Consider the following 11,318-nt stretch of genomic DNA (forward strand, 5'->3'; position numbering starts at 1 on the left):
CAGTCTCCAGCAGGAGGCGTTATCTCCTGCCCCACACAGAAGGCCCAGTGACACCCAACTGTTGTGGAACATCAGAGGACAAAAGACTTTACCGGCTGCGGGGATGGAAAGCAGTCAGCAAAGAGGAGACGTGCAAGTCAGTTCCTCCCAAGAGCTGAAATTGCAACTCAAAGTAGAAAGGGGGAAGAAATAAAAAGCCCTAGCAAGGAGGAACTGTGTCTTTTATGTTTCTTGGACTCTCAGGGTATGTTGACACAGAGGACAAAAGACCTGCGACACGGCCATAGCTGGCCTAGGTCAGCTGACTCAGGTTCACAGGGCTCGGGCTGCGGGGCTAAAAATTGCTGTGGAGGTGTTTGGGCTCAGGCTGGAGCCCACGCTCTGGGACCTCGACCCTCGCAGTGTCCTAGAACTTGGTCTCCAGTCTCAGCCCGAACACCTGTACAACAATCTTTCAGGCCCAGAGTCCGAGCCCTGCAAGCCCAAGTCATCTGACCTGGGCCCGCTGTGGGCTTTTGATCCCTGTGTAGACGTACCCCGAGAGGCAAGGATTACTAAGCATAAGCGAAAGATCCCCAGGGCTTGGTCTGGGTTAGCCCTAAGGGACATATAGAACTTGCTTGTCCTAGAAGCTTCTATTACTTTTTGAAACTTAAGATTGGAACTCATTTGTGTGTCTATGTTTACCTGCTGTAACCTTGTAAATAACTCTCATAAGAACATAAGAATGGCCATACTGGGTCAGACCAAAGGTCCATCTAGCCCAGTATCCTGTCTTCCGACAGTGGCCAATGCCAGGTTCCCCAGAGGGAATGAACAGAACAGGTAATCGTCAAGTGATCCATCCCCTGTCATCCATTCCCAGTTTCTGGCTTTCCTTTTCCTAGTTAATCTTTGGATAGGTTATTTAGGATTGGCTACAAACCTTGTCTTTGATGTGAGATCTAAAGTGCAAGTGACCTGTCCTTTGGGACTGGGTGTAACCTGAATATTGCTGGGATGTTTGGGGTAAGGGACCCTCTATCACAAAAGGTAAGCTTATGTGCGTGGTGAGATAGGTTAGAGTACCCAAGAGGACTGTCTGTGACTCCATGGTTAGGCTGTTATAGGCTATCAGGAGTTTACACTTAATCAATGGTTGGTGAAAGCTAAGTATAGCATTCACAGCCAATGTGGGGTTTGTGTCCTGCTTCTTCACAGTCTGCCCTGAGGCTGGTACTCACACTTGAATCACTACAGGATAGCTGGAACAGGAGGCACTGGTTAAGATGTCAGCATCCAGCAGAAGATACTGGAATCCATCTGCAAATGGTATGCACATACCTAATGTACATTAACATGATTAATTACAATCCCAAAGGAATTTATTCCAAAATCCTTGCTTTTACTTTGGTCTTGATTGGTTTTAGGCATCAATGGGAAGACAAAGAGTACTGACTAGTAGCTGAATCTTTGGCAAATACCACGGTGGAGAACCTGGCTAACCACAATGCTCTGTGTCACTTTACATGCACTCATAAACTGAACTTGGCCAGCTTGGAGAGGAAGTACATCAAGCATCAAGAAAAGGTTGAAGACATTGAGACAAAGGCCAGCTGTGGGCAAGACGCACCTTATATTAGGTCCCACGACATGTGTTTCGAGAAGAACACCTGCTTCTTCTGCAGTAAGCCAGAAGCCAAAAAGCATCCATTAAGCACAGTTTCAACATGTGAGACAGGTGAGAAACTGTACGGAGCAGTCACTCTTAGCAAAAATGATGCACAGAAAGTAAAATCAAGACCTAAAAGACACCCATGCATATGACATTGCAGATCACATCGAGTCCTGTACCAAGAATGTTTGTAATCTGTTGCATCAAAAGGTAAAAAAAAATCAGAAACTACAGTATATCCCTCAGACCTATCACTTGGACCATGCAAAGCGGCCGCACTGCCAGGTTTCCACGCCCTTCAAGGTGTGACGCTACTGGAAGGTTGGCTGGAAAGACCAAATTATCTTCTTGAAAGGCATTTGATGCAGCCTCCGAAGTCTCTCTCCTCTCTTGGAAGGGGCTCAGAATGGCCGAGACTGTCACTGATGAGTGACTGATAAATGCACCGGAGGCGTCCGTATGCCAAGTTTACCATTTGAAGTTTACCAAATTTACCAACATTACGACACTTGCAGAGCCACACCAGTGGACATCTTCCAAGAAACAGACAAATGGAGAAAAACTGCCACTGACAAGGGGTGCATTTATACCTGCTATCAAGCGGGCAAATTATCAAGCAATGAAATGGCTCCAGGATGATCAAGCGCATCCAAAACTACCCTCTCCTATCGGGCAGAGATGGGTCTTGGAGAATGAACTGATCACACCAGTTATGTATGAAACACCGTGCACTCCCCAATCAATCCTTCAGCTAACCAAATGCTCATGTGCCAACACCAGATGCTCACCACCCTGCAAAAGTTTGGCCAGCAGCCTGCTTTGTATGGAGACATGCGAGTACGGCACAGATGAAGATCAGGGCAACAAAGCATATCGTGTTGGTGGCCTAAAGAGGGACAAACTGACAAATAGATGTTTTCACTCCTACATGCCAAGGCTAACTTCCTGAGGATTACCAAAGCCCAGTGTCACTTTACATGTGAGCAATGCATCCCTGCAGAAAGTAGAATTTCATAAATGCTGATGTTTAAACATTCTCAAATATACAACTGTGCAATTGTTCTAGATTTGTCATGGTTGGTACCTTTGTATTCATGGGTGAACAGGCTTTCGAACAACCCCCTGCTTGACCCATTTCCAATGACGTATTATCAACATTTCCACCAATCAAGGACCTGGGGTGAGAGGGTGGGGAACAAGTTGCCCCCGCTGCGCCACAGAGGGTAACACACTGACATGACACCCACCCCCTTCCATTTCTATCGCTAACTTGCCCATGGAATGAGATTTTAGTACTCTCAGGCTATCATTAAAGATCCCAGCACACCTCTAGGAGCATTGACCAGTCCTGTCCTGGCCCCTGGCAGGTATTCCTTTCCACATCCTCTAATAGCCCCTGCAGTTTCAGCTGGGTATCGGTAATCAGCATTAAACCGGGTGTGACGCATGGCTAGAAAGGATTAAACATCCTGTAAAATAAATAACCCTCAAAAGACATATGGGGAGATAATGTTTGTGGTTTTGTGTATTTACATAGGTATGAGTAGGGTCCACAATGTAATCAACAGTCCCTGTCTATGCTGGATTCTGATAATTCAGAGGTCAAAAGAACATCCTAGCATTTAAATGAATTGTAAACATGGGATATCTCTGTATTCATCTCTGTATACATTTGAAATGTATAGCAAATAATCTGTGAATGGTGGAGGAACAAGCAAATGGCCTTATGTTAATTCGTATAGCTAAGTACCGGTGATGGACCACCTTCAAAGTCATCCTAATGACCTTTCGTTCCCTGAGGAATTCCAACTTGTCAAAAGACATGAAATTGTATCAAAGATCCTTGGGTCTTGATTCTGTCATCTTAACTCTGCTTGAGCTTCTTCAGGAGAAGTTTGAGTCGCAAGACTGAGGTCCCAGTTATGCTGTTACACCCTGAATATGAGATTTGGACATTGGACTATAACCTATGAACTGAATTCTAAAGGAACTCTTTGCAACTACAAAGCTCACCATCTCTCCTATGAATTTGAACCTCGGTGAATTGAACTCATGTCTGTATGTATATTGATCTTTTAACCATACTCTCTCTCTTTTGTTTTTTTAATACATTTTAGTTTAGCTAATAAGAATTGGCTGTAGCGTGTATTTGGGCAAGATCTGAAACATGAATTATCCTGGGAGGTAATGGGTCCGATCCTTTGAGATTGGTAGAACCTTTTATTTTATATGATGAAATAAGATTTTCAGAAATCATCATATTTGACGTGGGTACCTGGATGGAGGTCTGAGGCTGGGTCACTTCAAGGGAACTGTGTTGTTTGGAATTCTGAGTAATTGGAAGGTAATAAAGAAGCTATTTTGTGCTGGCTTGGTAAATCCAAGTATTGGAATATTCACCAGCTTTTGGGGGGTTGTCTGCCCCCTTCTTTGCAGTTCATCCTAATTGAGTGACCATGGCTGGCTCCCCACCAGGACCCCAGTCACAGTGGTGTAGTCGTGCTTGAATGCACATTGCCACAGGTTAATTGAGTTTTTGGATCAGAACCAGATGCTTGTCAAAATTTAATTTTGATATTGGAGAGTTTAAGGGTTAAAAATCAGTTACAGTGAGTGACCCATGATCAAGATCCTGTCAGAAAAAGCCTGGAAGAATTGTGCTCACAGAGAGGGTTGTATTTTAAGCAAAAGACCCCAGAGGAGGAACTGAAAAATCTGTTAATTGCCAGGGATAAGGAAGCAGACCCAGCGAAAACGCTTGCAGTGAAAAACCAGCAGCTAGAACTTGAACAAAAGCAAAAAAGAGCTGATAAAGGAGAAGCTGCTGAGAGAGAACACCTGTGTTTGAACATGAACAGAGAATGGCAGATATTTGATTGCAGGAACTAGAAGCTAAGGCAAAAGTGGACAGACTTAAGCTCCAACTCAAGAGACTAAACGAACAACAGGAACTTTATCATCCTGAAAAATCAGCTCCTCTCAACAACAAAGATGGGGATAGAATCTATCCAGTCTGTAACAATGTTGGTATATCGTTTGAATCTAAGCAGCTGTCTGTGTGTAACCACATTTACTCCACCACTGCCACCTTTTAGGTAAATGCTTTTACTGTGAGCTCAGGTGAAGGTGACCCCATAACTTGTGCAGAGAATGTAAAAGTCAACGGGAAAAGTGGTTTAGGGCAAATTATAGCTTCTAACATCACTGTTGTTAAAACAGATTTTGTCAGAGGAAGATTTACCAAATCAGAGAGTGAATATTGTGATCCTCTATGAGTTTACCGTCTGTGTGCCTTAGCCAGAATCCATCTTGAATGGAATGGTGTTAAACATGAAGTTATAGCTGGTGTGAGGAAGTTACTGCCTAAGGATCTTTTGATTGGGGATGATATTAAAACTTTGTTCAGTCAAGTTGATGACAAAAACCAGTCACAGGAAAGAAATAATCCTGAACCTGTGTCTACTAGGAGCAAGGATTTGCCTATGGAGGGTTTCTCCAAATGTTTGTCCGAGGGAGATGGCTGTTTATCTGTGCAAAGAAGCAGTACATATGTGGAAAAAAATTCCTAATTGTCTGTCTGGTATCTCAGAAGTGAATCTGGCATTAGATAAGGTTCAGGAAGATGTTTCTCTAAAGCAAATTAAAGTTGGGTTAAAGCCCTAATTGAGGAAGAAAGGGTTAAATTTTTTATGGGTGATGGAACGTTGGCTAGTAAAGCTTGGGGAAGTCAGCCTGGCCCAGGTAAAAGTGATGTGCTTAAGGTAGCTCAGTGTAATAAGACACTCTTTGTGGAAAATAGCAGTTTTTCTGTTAAGGGAGGGGAAGGCAAAGAAAGTTTAGATGAGCAGAGGCAGCCTTCTGAGCTGATGGCTTTGTCTAATCAGCAGTTTGGGAAGGCCAGGTTAGTGGAACATGAGTACCCCATACCTTACCTGTTACCAGTGTGGAGAATTGCGACAGTGAAGGAAATGTTCCTGTGTCTGTTAGGGTTAATGACTTGCCCATGAAGGGAGCTACCCCAATCTCCAAGCAGTTGTCTGTGAATAGCCATGTGTGCTGGGACAAAGGAAAGGATATCCCAAGCTGTTTGTCTGTTAAAAGGGGATGTTTCTCCAGCTCTTTTCTGTCTGAAAAGCAGACAGAAGCAGCCTGTCAGCCTATGATGGTTGAAAATTTATCAGTTGACCCAGAATTGATTCTGGATACAACTAAAGCCCAGGAAGGAAGTGGTCCTGAATTTGTGTCTGCTAGGGATGATGACATTGTAACTAGGTTGCATCCAGTTAATGTCATAAATAGCTCCCAGAGACCAAGTGATTCTGGTGCTTCTATTTGCCTGTTGCTACTGTGTTGCTAGGTAAAGATATGACAACCTTGTCTGATCAGGGTGATATCATAGCCAGGGCACAAGGAAAGCAGGAAGGTAATTTGGCTGTTACCTGCTGACAGTCTGGAAACTTGTAACAAGAAAGAGAACGCTTCTAATCTTGTGACTATGAAGTCTAGCAGTTTACCTGAAAGGGGGTTGTGTGAAAATCCTCCTGATGGGCCAGAGGTGATTCTGGATGTATGTGAAACTCAGAAGGAGTTTGGTGATTTGTCTGTTGTGCCAAAGTTGGTTCTGGACATAAATAAAGCTCAGAAAGAATATGTTGCAGTGCAGGATATTCAGAAGGAAAGACATTTCTTGGTGAAGTCTTTGAAGTCTGTGACAAGGAATTGTTTCCATTGATTCTTAATGGGCCATTGTTGATAGTAAACAGTCTCTCTTCTGAGGAACGTGTGTTGGTGCCTAGTGGCCAAAGTCTTTCAAATGAAAATGAATCCACTGAATTTGTTTTGAAAGAACCCATGGTGGGTAGCTTTGAGATTTCAGATGGAATAAAAATTGTAGGGAGTTTAAACAGCCCTATAAGCTTAACCAGCTTGTCGGGGAGACAATGGTGTTGGGACAGGACTGTCTTAATGTTTATTCTTTGAGTAAACAGTCTGTATCTCAGGTTCAGAGGGACAACAGGACAGCTGAACCTGCAGAGCAAGAGGACAGTTGTGCAGTTAATCTCTCGAGAATACAGGGGATGGCAGGTAAACTCTCATCTCTAGATATTTTGGATATGTCTTGTAGTCTCTTAGTGGACTTGACATCTGATTCCATGTGGAAGCAGAGGTTGGTAATGGAAGGAGAAAAGAACCTTGAGTCTAACATGCTAGTGAAAAAGGATGGTATCTCTTTAAGACAGAGTCCAGCCTTGAAATTGGTAAAGCTTGAGGATTTGAAAACCGGTAAACAAGCTAGTGTCTGTATTGATGCAAATTACTTGAATGACTGGGGGGAGAAAGACTTGTCCATAGCCATTAGCAAAGAGGACGCACCCAGCCAGCCAATGGATTCTGTTACACAAAAGAGTTCAGATTTTGACCGTACTGGACAGGGAGGAAGGGAAAGATTAAACCTTGCAAATAAAAGCCACCTGTTAACCCTAAAATACCCAAACCCCAAGGAAATGGTTAAACCGAAAGCCTATGCTAAGGAAGACCCTGAGGTCAAGAAAAAGCTACAAAGATTCAATAGGGATATGGAACAAGCTGACCTAAAGAATGATTTGTCTAAACCAAAGGCTTGGCATGACAAAAATAATTGTCAATGTACACGTGATAGAACTGATGTTAATGTTATTGGTAATGATTGTAACTAACTTGTTGCTGATACGAAGAACTGTAAAAATGTACAATGTGCAGGTCTTTTGGAAAAGCCCTTGAACATGTTAAGACTGGTACATAATAGAAAGCCTTATAATTATGTTGTTTGGTTCAACAAGAACACACTTTGTGTTAAAAAGCCTAATGATGTTGAGGCTTCACAGCTAATGCACAGACAGATTTCTAAAACTTTCCACAGCAGAAAAACCACCACAAGCTTGAACTGCTGTGCACAAAGGGAAACTGAGGTACAACACCTCACAGCCTTCATGGCTGAATACCAGAGTAAGTGCTCTCTGAAAAACGTTAATGGCTATTGTGACGTTGCACTCTATATGATTTTAGAAAAATATGCTAATGAGTGTGAATATGATGTCACTGGAATATGCTTCATGCAAAAGGTCTCGTGTAAGGTATCATTACAAAGCTGATAATCTACTGAGTGTGCTCATCCTATTTGTATGAATGTATCATTCTTGTACCTGAAACTAGAAATATGAAATATAACTCTGAGGGCCTATTGTAATTATGCAAAGTGTGGGCCATTAATGGTGGTTTGGAATCTTGATGGCTCCCATTAACCAGGACAATTGACTGTAGATGGCTCTGTTTTACTTGTAAGTCTTCCTGTATAGGTGTGTGCTGGCAAGTGGGTAATGAAGTCTTACAGTGACATGTGATCATGTCACCTGAACTGGAATTCATCTTTAACCTGGTGTTTTTCCATTTAGAAGGACAGGTGGGAACCCAGAGAGAGACAAAGGATTCCTGCCTTATGCAAAAGATATATAAGTGGGTGGAACAGAACAAAGGGGGCGACCATCGTGAGAAATCCCCTAGTTACCACCTGAGCTGGAACAAGGGCTGTACTAGGGAAAAGGATTGTGCCCAGACTAGGAAGGTGTCCAGTCTGTGAAAGAAACTTATTGAAACATCTCTGAGGGTGAGATTTTATCTGTATTCAGTTTTATTACTGTACTAGGCTTAGACTTGCATGTTTTATTTTATTTTACTTGGTAATTCACTTTGTTCTGTCTGTTACTACTTGGAACCACTTAAATCCTACTTTCTGTATTTAATAAAATCACTTTTTACTTATTAACCCAGAGTATGTATTAATACCTGGGGGGAGGGGGAGGCAAATAGCCGTATATATCTCTCTATCAGTGTTATAGAGGGCGAACAATTTATGAGTTTACCCTGTATGGATTTATTTGGGGTTTGGACCCCATTGGGAGTTGGGGATCTGAGTGTTAAAGACAGGAACACTTCTTAAGTTGCTTTCAGTTAAGTCTGCAGCTTTGGGGCACATGGTTCAGACCCTGGGTCTGTGTTGGGGCAGACGGGCGTCTGGCTCAGAAAGACAGGGTGCTGGGGTCCCAATCTGGCAGGGAAAGCAGGGGCAGAGGTAGTCTTGGCACATCAGTTGACAGCCCCAAGGGGGGGTTCTGTGATCCAACCCATCACAGCTATGTTAAGTCAACACATAGACCAAACCCTGGAATCACTTAAGTGTTTCACAAAGTATGGACTAAGTTTTTGGCTGGGGCCAAAGTATGCCTCAATAATTTTGGCCTCACAAAGAATTCAATGTAAACACAGCTCATATCAATGTTGGAAGAGCTGAGCCCAGGCTGGAGAAGGTGTCTGGCCTTTAAGGTGAGAAATTACTACTTGTAACCAGTTTCTTTAATGTATCAATCTTAATTTGTGTGTTCTATTTGTTCTGTAATCTGCGTTCATTTGTTTGCTATCCCTTATAATCACTTAAAATCTGTCTTTTGTAGTTAATAAAGTTGTTTTTGTTTATTCTCTAAACCAGTTTGTGGAATTCATAATGGGGGGGGGGGGGGAATAAGCTGTGCATCTCTCTCTCCCCATTGAGGGAGGGGGCAAATTTCAATTAGCTTACGCTGTACAGTTCTCAGTGCAGCGCAAAACAATACAATTTTGGGTTTACTCTCTAGCGTGGGAGTGCACTTGAGTGCTGGGCTAGCTGAAAGCCTTCCCATGCAGTACTGATTTCAGTGTCTGTGTCTTTCTGCAGCTGGGCATGTCCCTACCTGTGTGTGTGCTAGAGGAGGCTGAGCAGGACAGGGTGAGGGAGCCCAGGCTGGTGAAACAGGTGGGCTCAGTTGTATCCCAGTACATTGGGGATTGGTCCTGCTTTGAGCAGGGAGTTGGACTAGATACCTCCTGAGGTCCCTTCCAACCCTGAGATTCTATGATTCTATGATCAGGTGGCACCCCAAAGTGTGTGTGGGGGAACCTATCACACCCAAATACAGCTATCAGGGAGACCTTGAGCAGGTGAGCGAGAACCAGCCAGCCAAGCACCTGAGAGAATGCTGGATGCCACCTCAGAGGTCTGGCCCTCCCTGTCCAATGTCCCATCCCCAGCCATGGCCATCCCTTATACGTCAGAGGAAGGTGATATAAAACAAAACAAAAAATCAGAGAATACATTGCAGGGGTAAGCAGGAGAATCCTTTCCTGACCCCTACAGGCAGCCTGCAGAAACATTGAAGCATGAGCTTTTAGGGACATAAGAAGTGAGCCCTAGGGCTGCTGAGCCCTGCCCCTATCACCACACGCAACCCCATCATACAATCACACTCCTGCATTTGTTCAGCTCGCTCTTAAAATTAATTGTTTGCTCCCAGCCCCCAGTTCCTAAGGGGAGGCTGTTCCAGACGGTTAGAAACCTTCTTCTAATTTCCAGCTTCTTCACGGCCAGTTTATATCCATTTATTCTTGTGTCAACATTATCCTTTAGCTTCAATAGCTCTTCCCCCTCCCTGGTGTCCCCTCCCACCCCCAATGTATTTACAGAGAGCAATCATAGCCCTGCTCAGCTTTCTTTTTCCTAGGCTAAACAAGCCAAGCTATTCCAGTCTCCTAAGGCAGGCCCTCCTGTCCCCTGATCATGGTAGTAGCTCTTCTCTGCACCTGGTCCAGTCTGAATTCACCTTTCTTGAACATGGGTGACAGGAATTGGACATAGTCTTCCAGTTTAGGTCTCCCCAGTGCCTTGTACAATGGTATTAATACTTCTCTCTCCCTACTGATACATCCTAGGATTGCATTTGCCTTTTTCACTGCTGCATATCACACCCAGGGCTCTCTCCTCCTCCTGCTTCCAACCGATGAGGCCCCGGCTGGTAGTAGAAATTCTTCTTATTAGACCCTAAGTGCATGACTCTGCACTATTGAATTTCCTCCCATTTCTGTCACTCCAGGCTTCAAGGTCATCCAGATCTTCCTGCCTAATAGTCCAGCCCTCCTCTGTATTGACGATGCCTCCCAACTTTGTATCACCAGCAAGTTTCAGCAGCCCACTCCTACGTTTTGTGCCAGGGTCATTAATACAAAGATTGAGTAAGATTGGCCCCAAGATCACTCTTTGAGGAACACCATTAGTCACCTCCCTCCAGTCCAATAATTCGCCTTTTAGCACAACCCATCTCCCCTGATTTAACTAACAGTTTCCCAGCTGGTACCCAGTTAAATGCTTTGCTGAAGTCCAAGTATGTTAGATCTTCTACAATTCCCTTATCTAAAAAAAAAAAAATCAGTTATTTTCTCAAAGGCGGCAATCAGCATGGTAAACCCTTGTTGCATTACATCCCCTTTATAGGGTGACCAGATGTCCTGATATTCGGGGCTTTGTCTTATATAGGCACCAATTACCCCCCACCTCCTGTACGGATTTTTCACACATGCTATCTGGTCACCCTACCCCTTTACCGCCACGAAGTTATTCTTTCCTTCACCATTTGTTCTACAGTCTTGCCTGCTGCTGAGGTCAGACTAACATAACACATCTGTACTTGCTCTGTTCACTCCCCCTCCCACCCCTTCTTAAATACAGGCACAGTGTTAGCTACTCTGTCACATGGTTCTACCCCCGCACAGATTAAATATCCTTGCTGCCAGATTAGCAGTCTCAGGTGCCAGTTTTTTC

The sequence above is a fragment of the Malaclemys terrapin genome, chromosome 21, assembly GCF_027887155.1.
Source record: "Malaclemys terrapin pileata isolate rMalTer1 chromosome 21, rMalTer1.hap1, whole genome shotgun sequence".
NCBI classification, from domain to species: domain Eukaryota; kingdom Metazoa; phylum Chordata; order Testudines; family Emydidae; genus Malaclemys; species Malaclemys terrapin.